This window comes from Mesoplodon mirus, assembly GCF_964341445.2.
Source record: "Mesoplodon mirus genome assembly, chromosome: 14".
Lineage (NCBI taxonomy): Eukaryota > Metazoa > Chordata > Mammalia > Artiodactyla > Ziphiidae > Mesoplodon > Mesoplodon mirus.
This window is the reverse complement of record NC_138990.1, coordinates 31,435,831-31,453,227: the sequence shown is the minus strand read 5'-3', so window position 1 is coordinate 31,453,227 and position 17,397 is coordinate 31,435,831. Positions and strand designations below refer to the sequence as shown.

At 55.9% G+C, this 17,397-nt stretch overlaps 1 long non-coding RNA gene across 1 annotated transcript in view; it reads left to right on the top strand.

Annotated features, from left to right (window-relative positions):
* The window catches only part of LOC309815585, a 53,551-nt gene extending 36,254 nt beyond the window's left edge, over positions 1-17,297 (top strand). The window contains exon 3 of the long non-coding RNA XR_014295899.1: positions 16,628-17,297. This is a non-coding gene — a long non-coding RNA (uncharacterized lncRNA). The remainder of the gene's footprint in view (positions 1-16,627) is intronic.
* Positions 17,298-17,397: the final 100 nt, after the last annotated feature.

Sequence of the window (17,397 nt, the reverse complement as noted above, 5' to 3'; positions counted from 1 at the left end):
TTGCAGGTACGAGGGGTTTTGGACAAGAATATATCTTTGGGGGAAAGGGGGACAACTCAACCCACAATCGAAAAGAAACTGAGATCAGGGGCAGAGCCTGAAGCCCTGAGTTCCAGGTTTGAAATTTCTTTAGAGTCTCAAGTTTCATCTTAAAAATTCTTGCATTTCATACATTATTCTCTATTTTAAATTCATGTTTCTTTTCATAGGAAATATTATTTTTTCAAAGTTCTGACACTTTGGTGAGGAGGAACATATATATCCTATGGCTTCACGAGCCTTCAGGACATTTCTAAATTTCCTCAAGGGAATTTATATCCCAGCTGGAAAAGTATCAACCAGCAGAAATTCATTTAATTCCCTTAAAAACCCAGAGAGGCAGATATATTTAACCAAAGAGGAAACTGAGGCTCCCAGAGGTTCATGATCTGCTAAAATCACACCATAATGGACTTCGGTTCTTCTGGCTCCTAGATCGGCTCTTCTGCTGTAAGCGTGTGACGAGGGGGTGGCGGGGGGAGGGTGCGGAGGCAGAGGCGTGTGCCCTTCCCCACACGCCCACATGTGCAGGGAGGGATTTTTGTACCTGTTGTGAAGTTCAGTTCCATGAATTCTGGCACATAAACATAGTTTGCTACATAAAACCATAAATTTTTCATTAAGATAGAAAAGAAAATCCACCCCCACCGCATTCAAATGTTACACTCGCAAATACTTGTGTTAGAAACACCCTTCAGTGTTTGCTGTGAGAAGGGGCAGTGTTCTTCATCAGCTCTGCTGGTTATTCAGTGGTTATTTAGAAGGTAGTTAGTGGACTCTTGGCACGGAGAGAGTTGTTTCCAGCAGCTTCTGTGAGCGGCTCTAAGTGAAAGTACTCGTGCTAAGTGCGTGCCCACCCGGCTTCACCCAGCCCCGCCCGTTCACCCACCCTCCCTCCACGTAGCAGACCTCTGCTGGGCATCACTGGATGACACACGCCTCTGCCTGCAAGGAGCTCGTGCACTGGAGCACAGGGGCCCCCGACACGAGACATCCTCGTACCCGGGAAGGAGCAAGGGGGAGCCTCGGGGGCTGGGAGAACAGCCCCGTCCGTGTGCCAGGCGGGCCGAGTGTGCATGTGCGTGTGCACGTGCGTGCAAGTGGGCAGGTGGCAGCCCCAGAGCTGCCCATCGGCTCGGTCTCACCTGGCATCCATGGCCCCGCCCTGAATCCACCTCCTCACCTCCAGGGGTGGGTGAAGCCAGGACACCCGTTGCAGACGTGAGCACCTGCCCAAGCCAGCCCCGGACGCCAGGCTGGGACCCCTGACACCCCTGCCCTGCCCAGGCATTGGGCAGCCTGGTCCTGGGCCCCCCTTCCCCTGTTTGCTCCCAGAGGCCGTGGCCCTGGTCTGGGGCTGTGTGAGCATCTCCTTGTTTTCACCCACAGATCCCAAGGGTTCTCAGGAGGATCTGCTAGAGGAAGGAGGTAATTAAGGCGACACCCATGCAGGGTGAGTCTGAGGTCTGCTTGGGAGGCTTTCGGTTCTTAGTTGTGCCACCCCGTTGGCTGAGGGAACACCAGCTCCTACCTCTGAGTATCATGGCGCAGAGGGCCGCTCTGCTTCACCGCAGACACTGTTGTAATCCTCTCTACAGGGATTGCTTGTTTCCCTCCCCAGAGAGGTTAAGTGACTTGCCCGGTGTCTCCCAGCCAGGAAGCGGTGGAGCAGGACTGCCTGCCATACGCTGTGGCGTCTCGGCGGTTCCGGCCCCTTGGTCCTGGCCCGGGAGAGGATCTCGGGACACAGTGCAGACGTTTCTCACGGAACCAGCCAGTGCTGCATGTCAGTGAGAGAAACTGGACCGGCCACAGTGCCCACATCTCCCAGCTGCCTTGTCTGGGTGTCTGACACTTCTCCACTTGAGCACCTTTCCTCTGTGTGGAGTTACCTTGTCAGCATCCTTGGAGAAGCAACCCACGCCGCCACCAGCACCGGTGCAAACAGAACCTGCCGTAGATGTCCAGGCTGGTCCTGGGTGGGAACGGCATCCCTGGTCCAGGATCTCTCTGAGTCCTCATCTCTGTTGTGAGTCTGAGGTTCCAGGGGAGGAAACTGAGGCCCAGAGGGGCTCCAAGAGATGCCCAAGGTCCCCCCACAAGTAAAGGATTGACGTTCAAGTCTTTAACGTGCGGTGATGACGAGGGCATTTGTAAGTGTCTGAAATTGAGACGCTCCTGGCACACCAGCGCCAAGGCTGATCTGCTGGGAACAGATTCTAGTAAGATGCCCCCTGCAGGCTGGTAGCAACTCTTTATGGCGAGAGGAATACGGCAGTAATACTACGCACTGCCGCCTTCAAGGGCCCTCCCGGCACAGTGGTGATCCCAAGCGCTTAGCACATAGAGATTGTGTTCGATCTTCAAACAACCCTGCAGACAGCCCTTCTCATTTCCCAGTTGAGGATGTGATGGCGGCAGAGAAGTTATTGATCTGACCGAGACCACCCATTGGTGTGGGGAGGATCTGGTCCTGACCCCAAAGCTTTTCAGTTGCACCCACTCGTTTTCGCTGCATGATTAGGAACATCCTTTGCAAACATGATTATTTGTATCTGCTCTTATACCAGACTCTGGGCTGAACCAAGGGAAGAGGTTTTGTCCACACCAGGTGCACATGGGGTGCGGCAGGGGGCAGCCGTCAGGCGCCCAGCCGGGGACGGATGTGGGTCCTCCCGCCCCCCCGATACGGTCCTACCTGTCCCTCAGGCTTGCCGCTCAGCAGGCCTGTCCTTCCACCAAAAACCCCGATGGGGGCTGCGCCAGCCTTTGTGAATGAGGAGGGAGAGGGGTCGACAGAGTCTCGCGGGCAGCAGGCCTCTGGGGTGGAGGGTGGTGGTGAGGAGGCGTGCCCTCTGGGTAAGGTGAGTGTACCTCGGGCCAGTCTGGGCAATGCCCGGAGCCTGGGGGGCACTGGGGTCAAAGGCTCCCAGAGGAGCAGGGAAACTGAGACCCCAAATGTGTTTTCAAACGTCTGTGGACCCATCCGCTCAGCAGCTCCTCCTAGAACAGCTGCGTGCGCAAGCACGGTGGCCCCCGGGCTCTGTGAGCCTCTCGCGGGGGAGCCGGGCTGGGGTGAAGGGCATGGAGCAGGGCGTCCACTGGGGCTTTACAGGAGGCGGCACCAAGCTGCACGCACGGGGGGGAGAGCAAAGAGACGGTCTCGTGGAGAAGAGAAGCCATAGAAAGAAGAGCTGCAGCACCAAAAGGGGTGGGGAAGGGCCGCAGCGCTGGAGCAGGGCTGGTGCCCATCATCCTGTTGCTGGGCTCCTAGCTGCCGTCAGAAGCAACCCAAGTTTTAAAGAGAGCGCGAACCTCTGAGAAGAGAAGGTGACGTGTGTATAGAGATAAGGACGCGGAGTCAGGGACAATGGCCTCGGCGGCCACAGCTCCTGAGCCAGGAGGGAGCAGGCGGCCACTCCAGCCCCTCGAGATCCAAGCCACAGTGACAGGGCCGTGCTACGTCCAGCTCGGAGGGCTCGAAGGGAAGGTTCTAGATAGGAGACTCTGTTGGAACAGCCACCAATCAGTCACTGGCCGAGGGCCACCCCAGGGGACTGAGCAAGTGCTGGCCAAGTGGCTTCAAGAGCCCGAGGTCGGTGCTCCCAGGAGAGCTGCAGGCGAAGCCACAGGGAGCACCGGCAGCTGACGCCCAAGAGGGGTGCCCAGAAGGAGTCCCAGGGACCCGGGTGTCTGGGTGGAGCCAGTGTCCAGCACAGGGAGCGGAGGCGAGGGAGGCCCAAGGGCCGCGCGGACTGCTCCGCGGGCGTCCATCGACTTGCTTCCACTCCGCCTTCATCCTCTTTCCCTCCCAGCCCGTCTCCAGTGCTGGGCGTCTCAGGCTCAGATCCTCCAGTCACTCTGTCTGCGGCCCCCGGGGATGGGAGAGGATGGTCTCCTGGCTGCATGGAGAGCGATACCCACTGTGCGTCCAGGTCTCTGAGTAAAGACTTTCCATCACTCCCCTCTTACCAATGCCAGGCCTCCTGTGGTTCCGTCGACTTCAAGAGCTTCAAGGGTCTGCGATTCTGCAAGGCAAACTTGACCCTGACCGCCGCTGACCCGCTCTGCAGGCCCTTACGTGTAACTTCAGCGCTGCTACCTCCGTTACCTTGGCTCCGTGCGCTTCCAGGCAGTCTGTGAACTCTCACTGCTGTTGCCCCTTTGTCTTTGAGCCCCCCTCACTCTATGGGGCTTGTGATAAACACACGGGCCAATCTGCGGTTGCACCGGGAACCAGGCTCTAACTATTCACCCATCAGCTTGCCTGGGACAGATGCCAGCCCCGGGGTCAGAGGCAAGACTGGCGTTGGGGCTTGGATCCAAGGTTCTGACTCAAGCAGAGACAGGGCTTGAGTAAGAAGTCAGGGTGGAGGGCGGAGGCTCCAGGGGACTGCCAGGCCCGCTTGCAAAGTGGCTGTGCAGGCTGGCCAGGGCAGGGCACACGTAAGCTGGGGCTTTGACTACAGCAGGGTGACCAGGCAGGGCTGGCCTCAGAGGCCAGGCCTCAGGCTGTAGGGTCAGGAGTCACCGTAGGTGAGGAGGCCCGGAGGTAGATGGTAAGCAGCAGAGCTCCAAGGGTCCCGGAGCGGAAGGCAGGGCATCAGAGAAGACCGGAGAGATGGGCTGGTGAGGCTGGTGGGCATGGCAGGCAGTGTCCAGACACCAGGGCCGGGCAAGTGGCGCCTCCCCCTGTGGTCCGGGCTGAGGATGGGCCCCACTTTGGACGAGAAGCTGTCTGTCCATGGCCCCCAGTCAGGATGGGCCGCAGCACTGTGGCCTGGGGGGGAGGCTAGGCAAGGGCCCTGGGTTAGGGTGGAGAGGCCAGTGGGCCCAGAGTCACAGAATGGAGAGAAAACGAGATAGACTCTCCAAGGGCTGGTGAGAGTGTCACTCTGGAGGAAGCCGCCCAGTGGCAAGTGGATAAAAAACACATTCCTGGAGGAGCCCAGATACAGGGGGACTCGGGGGAGGCTCTCAGAGGAGGGCTGACTGAGTCAGAGGGCCTTAATCCTCATCTCTGAGGGCGCCACGCGGGGAGAGGCAGCCTGTGGTGAAGGAGCGTTCAGCCAACGCCATCGCAGGCGGGTCAGGGCGGGGCAGTGCCCAGCAGGCCCCGCCCTCCCAGAAATGTTGCTGCAGAGCCCAGGCCTCCGAACCCTAAGGGACATATTTACCCACCAGGCCTCTGGATGTCAGCCTTGCAGGCTTGGAACCGGATCTGCCAACTCGGCAAGATGGATCCATCTCTGGGGGAAGGGCTCACATTGACCGAGCTCACGTGACTGATGGATAAAACGTCGATTTATCAATAATGAATGTCATACGGACCAGCTTTTTTTTTTTTTTTGGCTGTGTTGGGTCTTCGTTGCTGCACGCGGGCTTTTCTCTAGTTGCGGCGAAGGGAGGCTACTCTTTGTTGTTGTGCGTGGGCTTCTCATTGCGGTGGCTTCTCTTGTTGTGGAGCACGGGCTCTAGGCACGCGGGCTTCAGTAGTTGTGGCTCTTGGGCTCTAGAGCACAGGCTCAGTAGTTGTGGTGCACGGGCTTGCTCTGTGGCATGTGGGATCTTTCTAGACCAGGGCTCGAACCCGTGTCCCCTGCATTGGCAGGCGGATTCTTAACCACTGCACCACCAGGGAAGTCGCTTGTTGAAGTCTTGAGGAGAATTCCTTCTTCTTGCATTTTAAGTTCTGGAGGCCAGAAGTCTGAGATCAAGGTGTCAGGAGGGTTGGTTCCCTGTGAGAGGTGTGAGGAAGGACATGTTCCAGGCCTTTCTCCTTGGCTGGTAGATGCCACCTTCTTGCTCACATGGTGTTCTCACTATATGCAGGCCTGTATCCAAATTTACCCTTTTTATAAGAACACCAACTGTATTGGATTAGGAGCTCACCCTGTTCCAATATGACCTCATCTTAACTAATTACATCTGCCAGGACCCCATTTCTAACTAAGGTTGTTTTCCGAGGTCCTGGGGATTAGGACGCCAACATATGAATTTTAAGGAAACACAATTCAAACCATAACAGAGACTGAATTCAAAGGGGGGTGGAAAACCAGGTCTGGGCATGGCCAACAGCCATGGCAGTTCTAGAGGCTTCAGAGCAGGAATTAAAAGAACTGATTTAGAGCCCACACAGTTGGGCCAAGCAGCTGCCCCTTAGCCTCTTGAGAGGACTGGCTCACCATGCCCAGGTGCTGTGTCTCTCTCGTCAGAATTCGAATCGCAGCAGGGAGCAGCTGGCTGGTCTAGTTGAGCCAAGAGCCTGACCCCTCAGCCCGCGAGGGGGCGGCAGGAGACGGTGGGGAGCCGAGGACAGGGCTCTCCGAGGTGGGCCCTCCAGACCGTGTCCCACGTGGAGGAGTCACTCCAGTGTGCACGGGGCGGGGGGGGGGGGCGGCAGGGAAGAGGGAAGGGGGCAGAGAGCAGGCCTTCCAGCCCTGCCTCTTTTAAGTGGCTTTCACACCTCTGCTGTGATCTGTGTGCATTGATGTCCCGGCCTAATTCTCAGAGAAGGTTCACAGATGTGGACTCTGAAGCTCAGAGGTCTGGCCGGGAGCCTGGAGGCCCAGGTGCCCCTGACTCCACCGGGGAGCCCTGGGCCAGCCCTCTTTCATGGGGAGCATTTGGGCCAGGTGAGCTGTAAACACCTTACAGCCCGAATGTCTGCACGGGTAGCGTGTGTGGAGCAGTTTCTACAGCCCCTGCGTCCCCTCGTCCTCACCTCCTCCTACGAAACTGAGGCAACAGCCTCCCAGCATCGGGGAGGGAGCTGGGGCCATAGTTCTAGGAGGGCTGGCCGGGGGAACGCGCCAAGCTATTTTTGCCGAAATCTCGGCTTCTGTACACTTGTGCCGAATAGAAATACGAAGACAGAATTTAGGAGGAAAGAGAAAGTGTAACTCTACTCTGCCAGGCAAAGAGGGAACACTGCAGCCTAAGCGCCTCAGAAGACTGTGCCCCCAACCCTTCCAGAGGGTAGTGAGGAGTTTTATAGCAATAGTTCAAAGAGGGCGTGATCAGCTCACGGACATTTTCTGATTGGTTGGTGGGGAGGTAAGTGGGAGTCGGCGTCATCAACCTTCTGGTTCCAACTGGTCTGGGGTCCGCATGCTTGTGGGCAGCATACCTTCATTAATCGTTAACTTCTCCCACCTGGAGGGGGTTTCAGCATCTGCAAAACAGCTCAGAGATACCGTTGTGTGCACCCATTGATGGGGCTCCAGCACTTTGCCCCAAGGCTGCACTATTGTTTCTCTTGACTTTGTTTCTCCCTTGTCTTGCATTCCCTCCCTCCCCTAATTAACAACTGCTTGAATCTGCCCCTTGGAACTCAGGGAAGGTTTTGGAGGCTGAATGAAGCCTGTTTCCTGTAATCAAAGAAATGGGGGACACAGACTTCATGCCCAGGAGCCCCACAGGGCCCTGCTCAGGATCATTATCTGTTGGGACTTCCCTGCAGGGCCCGAGAGGAACCCGTGGGCATCCCTCCTGAGTACACGGACCTTCCACCCGCCGGCCCAGGCCAGGCCTCCCGGCAAGGTCAGCATCCCGTGCGGCCCGGACCCCCATGCGGTCACTGATGGGAGGCCTGGGCCAAACTCTTCTGAACGGCGAGCTACCAACATGCAGATGGCCTTGGGGAGTGAGAGATGACCTTGAAGCGGAGGTGGGGTAGAGACTGCCGCCCCCTGGCCCTGGGTGCGTTCCCGCCTCTGCCTGGAGGGGCCTCGGCTGACGGCCAGCTTGCCACCTCTGGGTGCAGCCACAAGCTTGAAGCCTGTTGTCTGAACAGCCACAGGGACTGGGATGTCTTTGAGGAATCACGGAGAGAAGGATATCCAAGCTACAGGAGCCTTCAGCTAGGAAATAAGGCTCCGAGAAAGGTGGTACTTGGACAACTGGACAAACCAGACACTGGGCTGGTTCCTGACCTTCACACTTCTGCTCTCCGAGAGTTCCTCAAACTGGGGTCCCCTGGGTCTGCTTGGGAGCCTAGGAATTCTTTACAAAGAAGACGTTTAATCGGGTGTTTGTAACCTAAGAAAAATCTAAAAGGAATACGATTTGCATATTCTGGCTCATCCTGACAAACCTCTAATAAGTGGGGACAGCCATGCGCTGTCTGGGGCCCAGATCATGTGGGGCTCTTTGAACTACTGCAGGCTGGTGAGAGAAGGACCCAGAGAAGCTGGATGATGTCATGGCCCCCGGCTGGGGAGGGCGGGCAGCAGGGAGGGAAAGGCAGGCAGCCCCAAAGAGGAGCCAGGCCTGCGGCTCTGCAGGTCTGAGGTCTGCGGTTCCCGCCAGCCTCCGGCAGCTCCAGGGCGTGCAGCTCCTCTGACACAACCCTGTGACTCATGCCTCATCTTGGCTCAGTAACTGGAGCCAAGCCAGGGGCAGAATTTTCTAGGCTGTGTGGCAACAACATCAGCCATCCTGAGAGAACTGGGTGGGCCAAGGTTGGGGGCGGGGCTTGCAGCAGAGGTTGGGAGGCTCTGAGCGATCCCCAGGGCAGCAGGGACTGTGCAAGAGTCAGAAAGAAGAAACCGGCCCCGGACACACGCAGAGCCCCTCCTTCCAGGCACATCTATTGCGTGCCTCCTACCCCTTACCCCCTACCTAACACGGTTCTTCACGCCCTGCCCTGAGGACAGCCTTGCGGGGAGGGGCACCAGGAAGCCCACGGGTGGATAGGCAGGTGTCCTCCCACGGCTGGTCAAGCTTCTGCGATATTGGTCATGGATTCTGTTTGGGCCTCTGAGAAGCTGCGCTTTGCCCTGCCCTGGAGGTGTTGACAGAGTGGCCTGGAAATCTGGGTCAGCAACAGGCAAGTCCCGACAAGTGGCCCCAGTGCCAGGAGAGACTTAAGAAAGCGTGAGCTCAGCTGGGGACCGAGATCCCACTGTGATGACACATCTCGTTTCCGGGCCCGCCCAGAAACCCTTTCTCTGGAGGAAGCGTGGTGTAAGGGAAGGGCCGGAGCTTGGAAGTCTGGCTGTGGGTTGTCACAGAGCCCTCAGTTCCCTGGGATTTGGACTGGAGCATCTCGGGGTCCCCCTGGCTGACCCTCTGGCCAGTGACTTCCTTTGAAGCTGGCTGAGTGGTGCTTCAGCCAGCCCAGGACGAAGGAGTAAACCCTCACAGTTAGTAGAATCCTTACCCCCTACCCGGCCCCAGCCCCAGGACAGCCTAGACCAGGGCCATTGGTCCCCTAGGGCCACCACCAGTGGGAAATCCCAAAAGGACAGGGAGCTTTAAAAGGGGGACAGGCTCTCAACTGACTTCATTTGGAGCCAGGCTCCAAGAGGCTTAAGAAGGCTTTAGGGTTCTGCTGGCAGTGGGTATGAAAATCCCTTTGCTACAAATGCTCTGAATTTCTCTCATCCATCCATCCATCCATCCATCCCCGCCTGCTCGTCTGGCCCAGCTGATGTCCGGCGAGCATCCTAGCACAGATGTGGCTGCGGCAGCTCCTCGGCTAGAAAAGCAGTGGTCCTGACAGTCCAGCCACTTCAGCCAGCCCCAGGCAGCACCACAGACTCAGACCTTGAGATATCGTCCACCAGGGATGGAGCAGGAGGCCTGATGAGGACACAGCTTACAGCAATGGGGACACGATTCTGCCTCAGCACAGCCTGGACCTCTGCCCCGAGAGCAGGGAAGGGCCAGGCTAAGGGAAGTGTAGCCTTACACCGAGGATCCCAAGTCCCTAGGTAGGAGAAACGTGCAAAAGCTGGGATGAGGAAACCAAGGCTTAGAGGGAAAAAAGTGCCTGGCCCAGAGTCACTCAGAGTCAAGGTTGACCCAGGAACCTGGAAGGGGAGGGAGGAGAGGAAAGAAGGAGGGGAAAGAGGAAGGGAAGGAAGAGAAAAGGGGGGCTCTGGAGCTGAGGCTGGAATTAGCAGGGGAAGTGCAGAGATGTCCTAAGCCCTAAGCCAGCTCGCCTGGTCTTCTCCTGTCCAGAGGTCCAGTCGCTGGGCGCTCAGGGACCCACACAGCCCCACCTTCTCCTGGTGGCTAGGCCTGTGTTCCCGCTGCTGTGTGCGCCTGCCCTCTGGTGGCAAGATCTGCAAGTGCATCACCTCCGTAGGATGCAAATCCGTTCAGCACCTACTGTGAACCAGGTGCAGAGCTGGTAGAGAAAAAGGGAAGTGGCCCCAGTTCTGAGAGCGCGTGGATTAAGGTGGAAGACAGGGGAGAAAACAGGCCATGATAATACAACGCGGAAGGGACTTACACTGGCGAAGTTTGGGGCGTTACAAAATAGGGCTGGTTTTAAACAGGACAGCCTCAAATCTGGGAGTAGCAGCCTTTCCCAGCAGGAGGCACCACCAGGTCCGGGAAGATTTTGCCAGCCTCCACTCCGGAGGCCCTAGGCTGCCCAGGAGGGGTGGGAGGGCCCCAGGGGCACTCTCCAGTACTGGTCTGTCTGCGGCCAGAGCCCCAGAGCCAGAAGGGACGCCTGGAAGAGGTTTGTGACCGTGTCTGCAGAGGAGCCTTGGGGCTGTGGCGTGAGGGGTGGAGAGGATCCCAGTCCTTCTCTCTGTCTGAGCCCAGCCTCACACTAGAGAGGCCTCGGGGCCAGTTAGTTAAGTACCTGGGCTTCGGAGCCAGACTGTCTGGGGCCTCACGGCACCATGTGACCTTGGGTAATCCCTCTCTCCGAACTTCAGTTTCCCCATCCGTAAGATGGTAATAAGGCAAGTGCCCCCCTCCGAGGGTGGCCATGGGGGTTAAAGACACTGGCACAGGAAAAGCACATGGAACGGTATGTGGCACGTGGTAAGTGCTGTTTACACCAGTCCTTCTTTCTTTTAAAAGTGTCCCCTCTCGGGACTTCCCTGGCAGTCCAGTGGTTAAGACCCCACCTTCCAATGCAGGGGGTGCGGGTTCGATCCCTGATCAGGGAACTAAGATCCCACATGCTGCGCGGTGTGGCCAGAAGTTTTAAAAATAACTAATAAAAGTGTCCCCTCTCTCGCTCTGATGCCAGACAGTGCCCATGGGGCAGAGACCCCAAAAGAGGTGTCCTGCCCGAGGACACTGGCTCTGCTGAGCCTGGAACCAAGAGCCGGGTACAGGCCTGGGTGCTGCAGAGACTGTGCCCTGATTCCAAGTGCCCTCGTGTGATTCCCCGAGGCCCGGAACTGCTCTCCTCTGGGAGGGCTGCTCTGCATTCTCCCACGGGCCCTGTGGGCAGCTGCAGGCTTATTTCTGAGCTTCATCGTCCAGTTTGCATGAAAGCATTGGCTACAAGCCACACATGTATTGAACTTGTCTATCTGGGGGCAAGCTCTCAAGCCTCACCACTCAAAGTGTGGTTTGATGCTAACCAGCAGCATTGGCGTCACGTGGGAGTGGTTGGAAGTGCAGACTCTCAGGCCCCGCTCCTGACCTACAGAATCAGAATTTTCTGTAGGTCTACAGAGTTTTCTGTAGGTCTACCTACAGAATCTGCATTTTAGCCAGAGCCCAGGTGACTCACATGCACATTACACCTTGAGGAGCAAGAGTGTCTTAAGCAACGGGGCTAAGGGGGCAAACGAATTGCAGGGTGCCCACTGAGCCTTCCCTGGGCAGCACCCCTGCCAGGGCCCAGAAATTCCAGGGATGTTGGCCAAGTTCAGAGCCTACTGGCCTCCACACAGCCCAGGCAGCGCTGGCCAGCGAGTGCTGAGAGGGACAGAGGCACACAGGCCCCTGTGAGCCCAAGTCTGCCCAGGGGGAGTCAGGAATCCGAGCTGAGACTTGAGGGGAAGAGTGGAGTTGGCCAGGCAGACGGGCGTTCCAGGAAAGGGGACAACCCGTACCGATTCCCGGGCTGGCGTTTTCAGAGGAGAGGACCTCGCAGACCTCATCCTAACACCGTCAAGCCCCGGGGCAATCGGAGGCCCACATCCTCTATGGCTAAATATTTTAAAGCTATAAATCAAGCTCATAAACTATTAAATAAAGTATGTTCCAGCCTCTTACCTTGACAAATATGCCTTCACGAGGGCCTGCAAGGCCAGGTTCAAATTTAGAATTTTGGGCCTCCTTGGAGTTAGACACCAAAACGTGATGGTGTGGGGGAGCCAGTTTTGCCTGCCCCCTTCTGCTCCCCCCGCACTGTACCACGAGGATACATGCATGCAGGCACACGCATGCAATCGGCCCAGCCTGCCCATCCTCACACCGCTGCCCCCACAAACAGCTGCCTCCGGTGGCCTCCAGGAGGACAGACCCCGGGAGCAAGCCCTCGGAGTTCCTGGAATTGGAGGAGGGTGACTCTGGTAGGGCGTCTCCTTGACCCAATCGGGGGCACCCCAGCTGGAGAGGCTCTGTGACAATGAAACTATGATACCCTCTATAAGATACACTCTAATTTCAGGGATGTTAAAATGTCAATAAAATGTGCATTTAAAAAAATTTTTTATTGAAGAATAATTGATTTACAGTGTTGTGTGAGTTTCTGGTGTACAGCAAAGTGATTCAGTTATATGTATATAACTGATATATATATATTTTTTCATATTCTTTTCCATTATGGTTTATTACAGGATACTGAATATAGTTCCCTGTGCTATACAGTAGGACCATGTTGTTTATCTATTTTATATATAGCAGTTTGTATTTGCTAATCCCAAACTCCTAATTTATCCCTCCCCCACTCCCTTTCCTCTCTGGTAACCGTAAGTTTGTTTTCTATGTAAGTCTGTTTCTGTTTCGTAACTACATTCATTTGTGTCATATTTAAAATTTCACATATAAGTGATATCGTATGGTATTTGTCTTTTTCTGACATACTTCACTTAGTATGATAATCTCTAAATCCATCCATATTGCTGCAAATGGCATTATTTCATTCTTTTTTATGCCTGAGTAATGTTCCATTGTATATATGTGCCACATCTTCTTTACCCATTCATCTGTTGATGGACATTTAGGTGGCTTCCATGTCTTGGCTATTGTAAATAGTGCTGCTATGAACATTGGGTGCATGTATCTTTTTTTTAAAAATAGATTTTACTTATTTATTTATTTATTGGCTGCGTTGGGTCTTTGTTAATGTGCGTGGGCTTTCTCTAGTTGCGGCGAGTGGGGGCTACTCTTTGTTGTGGTGCGAGGGCTTCTCATTGCGGTGGCTTCTCTTGCTGCGGAGCACAGGCTGTAGGTGTGCGGGCTTCAGTACTTGTGGCATGAGGGCTTCAGTAGTTGTGGCTCTTGGGCTCTAGAGCGCAGGCTCAGTAGTTGTGGCTCACGGGCTTAGTTGCTCCGCGGCATGTGGGATCTTCCTGGACCAGGGATCACACCCATGTCCCCTGCATTGGCAGGCAGATCCTTAACCACTGCGCCACCAGGGAAGCCCCGCACATATCTTTCTGAATTATAGTTTTCTCCGGATACATGCCCAGGAGTGGGATTGCTGGACCATATGGCAACTCTATTTTTAGTTTTCTTGAGGAACGTCCATACTATTTTCCATAATGGCCGCATCAACTTACATTCCCACCACCACCAACAAAAAAAATGTGCATCTTATATTGGATGTCCAGCAGCCTTCTGATTCCCTGGCTGTGAGAGTGTTTTTAAGCCTAATGTTGCACTGAATCTATAGGTCAATTTACATAGTATTAGCAATATTGACAGTTTTAAACCTTAATGATGTTAAATCTTCTAATCCACAAACAAGGGACATCTTTCCATTTATTTAGGGCTTTAATTTCTTCAAATGGCGTTTTGTAGTTTTCTGTGTAAAAGCCTTGCACTTCTTTACAAAGCCTTTTTACAGTTATTCCCTCTTCAGAGCCTTGAAAACCCTCTGTGAAGTAGAGATCACATTCTGTACATCAAAGATGCCTCAACTAGTAAGTGACCGAGCTGGGATTTAAATCCCCGGCCCGCCAGCAGAGCTGGGCCTAGACTCGTTCCAGCCCCTAACTGCATAGGGACGGGACATCTCTCCTCTATCCGGGAAACCTGCTGACCTGGTGACAGTCCCTCTGACTTGGAGGGGGCGTTGGAGGGAGGGCCGGGGGCAGGACTGGCATGAGATGCTCAGGGTCAGGGAAGGAGGGTCCAGGGGAAGGTCTCACACACAGGCTACAGGCAGGGAGGGAACCTGTTTGGTTGAAACAGTGTCCCCAGCCCTTGGCTTCCATGAAAACCACCTGGGCGCTTAAAAAGTTCCCAGCATCCAGGCTCCACCTCAGACCAATTAAAGCCGAAGCCTGGGAGCAGGGCCAGGGAATCCGTGATCTTAAAGTCACCCAGGTGAGGCTGCAGCTCGGGCGGGGAACCGCCGGGTCAGGTGGTGAAGTTGGCCGTCAGCCCTGACCCATCAGCTCTGCCCCAGCACACACTGAGGCCAGCAGAAGAGTCCAGACTTTAGATCAGACAGACCAGGCTATAGTCCCGGGTGTGGATCTTGGTTCCATGTCACAGGTTCTGTGACCCTGGGTGCTTGACCTCTCTGACCCTCAATCGATTAATCTGTAAAATGGAGACAGTTATACCTACCTTGAGAGACGGGATCTGTTTCTCCTCATCTTGAGCCTGGACTGGCCTGTGACTGCTCTGACCAGCAGGGTACAGCAGAAGGGACGCTGCACCAGCTCGGGGTCTAGACTCACAAGGATTGGCAGCTCCCCCCTCCCTCTCTTGGGCCTCTTACCTGACTTTTCAGGTGAGGAGAATGAGGCTGAGAGGTGACTTGCCCAAGTAAAACTATCAAGCGCTCACTGCCTTCCTGGCTCTGAGGGAGGAAAAGGCAACATCTGGGGCAGCAGATTTGACCAGACTTTCAGAGTTTGAGTCCTGGCTCGGCCAATTCCCAGCTGTGTAACCTTGGGCTGCTAGATAACCCTCTCTGTGCCTATGCCACTTCTTTTGTAAAATGATGATAAATGGTTGCCCCTCAGGGCTGTTGCAGGGGTGAACTGGGAGTACCCTGTCTTGACGCAGCCGCTAACAGCTACTGTTGACAGGGAGGCTCTGCCAGCCCCGGCCTGGAGGTCATTAGGGGCCTGGCTGCAGCTGTGTTGATCTGGTGGCTTATTTTTGAGGAAGAAGCAGGACCCAGCACAGAAGCGCCTGGGAAAACCCCCTATTTCCCACTGGTCCCCTCTTCTCCCCTCTGGAGACAACAGAGCCATCCAGGGGGTGTCAGGGTGGGGCAGGATTTCCCCTCTTGGGACAGACCCTCCCTTCCTCAGCTTGCGTATCAGAGCCAAGGTTCAAGTGTCGGGCGGGGCTGGGGAGGCAGCATAAGCTTTGCCCTCCTCCTGAAGCCAAGGGCACGTGACCCCACCTTTTCCTAGGGGTGAGCCAGATGCCAGGTGGGCCTCCTGGCCCCTGGATGCACGGGTCACCTCCTCTGGGCTCTCCCAGTTCTAAGGCCGGTGGAGGCACATGGTCCTGCCCAGGTGTGCCCGGTTCCCAAGAGCCTCGGGGCTCCTGTTCCTCATGCAAAAACCTCAGACCTTCTCTGTGCTTTTCCCTGGTGAGCGCGTCTCCCTGAGCCACACCGACCACCCCTGCGTGGAGTCCGTCTTCTCACTGTAGCACGTTGGTCACATCTCAGATGACAGTGGACAGAATCTGGTGCCCAAAAGGGCCTCAGAGATGATCTGATCAAGCCCTTGATCAGAAAATTATTTTTATTGTAGTCAAATATAATCGTGATTTACCATTTTAACCATGTGTAAGTGTACCGTTCAGAGGTGACTGATTTTTATAGCTGAGGCAACATTCATTCACATGAAATTCTCAGCAGAAGCCTGATATAAAACTGTCCACGTACTGCGGCCCATGAAGGGCTGGGCCTGCACCGCCCCTGCAGGAGCAGGGAGGGGGCAACATGCAGGGCACGAGGGACAGAGGCAGCCCTGGTCGTCGTCCCCGCCACCGCCCCTGCTCTCCATCAGGCAGTTGGCCCCCTCGTCCTCGCCCTCCAGGCCTGGTCTGACCCGTGAACACCCCGTCCACTCGGGGAATCATGGCCTGCAGTGCCCACCGGGACCTCCAGCCACAGGTCAAGGCTCTGTGGACAGTGGCTTATGGCAGGTCTGGGTGATGGACGAGGGGATGCTGGGCCTGAGCCTGCCAGATAGGAACCAGGACAGTGGGATGCTGTCTAAAGCACTAAGGGTGGCCCATTCAGTGCCAGGAAGGACCCGCTGCCTGGCAGAGCCGCCCACAGAGGCACAGTTCTGAGATGACTGGGCAACCGTGGGGCTGTGAGCTCAAGACACAGGCCCATGGGGGAAGGGGCCTGGCCATGGGCCAGCCCCCAGGAGCCCCGTCAGTCACGCTTGGACTGGATGGGACACGTTGGCTCCGTCCGTGAGATGTTGGCACACTGCCCGTCTGGATGCATTTCTTCTGAGTGAAAAGCGGGTCACGAGTGAACCCCTTGGCTGAGGCCTTGCGGTCCTCTGCCTCTGCCCAGCGGCAGGAGGCGCAGCGTGAACAAGGAGGGCCCTTCGGGGACGGAGGGAGGGAGGGAGGAGAGAGGAGGACCCTGTGTCGCTGGTGGGCAGGAGGGCATCCAGCTGCAGAAGGAGGCTTTAAGTCAGGAGATGTGATGACTTTGTCCTCCACACAGAGGGCCCACGACGCTCCCCTGCTTCCAAAGGCTTGAAGGAGGAAAACAAGGAACATAGGAGACGTTCTGTGAAGAAAAGCAGATGAACAAAGCACTTACAGTTCAGATGAGAAGCCTCCAACGTGAGTGAGCACGTCTGCAGCCTGAAATCCCACAGCTGGGCGGTGAGGTGCCGGAGCTGCCACTGAGACCTCACATCCTGCCTGCACCGCACCAAGAGCAAGTGCTGGAACTTCGCAGAAAGGTCGCGGAGGGGGGGATTTACCGCGCGGAGGTAGAGAAGAAGCTCCCAGCGTGCGTGGAAACATCAGCCTCATGGTCACTGGAGTGACCTCCTGCAGGAGGAGACGGGAGAGGGGACAGAAAAGAACAAGCTCCTTCCCTCCAGCAGAAACGTCTCACCTCTTCTGAGAAGGAAGCTGGAGAAGAGTGGGCGCCAGCTCTTCCCACTGAGGGGAAGCCCAGCTAGTGAGAAGCGGGGGGGGGGGGGACGCGGATACCAGTCGCGGAGGCAGAGGCCCGGGGCCGTGGGTCAGCAGGTCCCCAGGGCAGGAGGCCGCTGAGCCTCCAGGACTGAGGGACCCGGCTCACTTGCGGGGGTGATGCCACATTCACAGCAGCAGCCCTGCGGGCCTAGAGACCTTTACCCGTTTTCTCTCCTAAAAGCAATTTTGATCAATAGTTTTTAGTTTAGTTGCTGTTATTTAATTGATACCGCACCTGCTCTTATTGGAGCTTAATAAAATTGTGTTTCCTAAGACAGTGTTCTT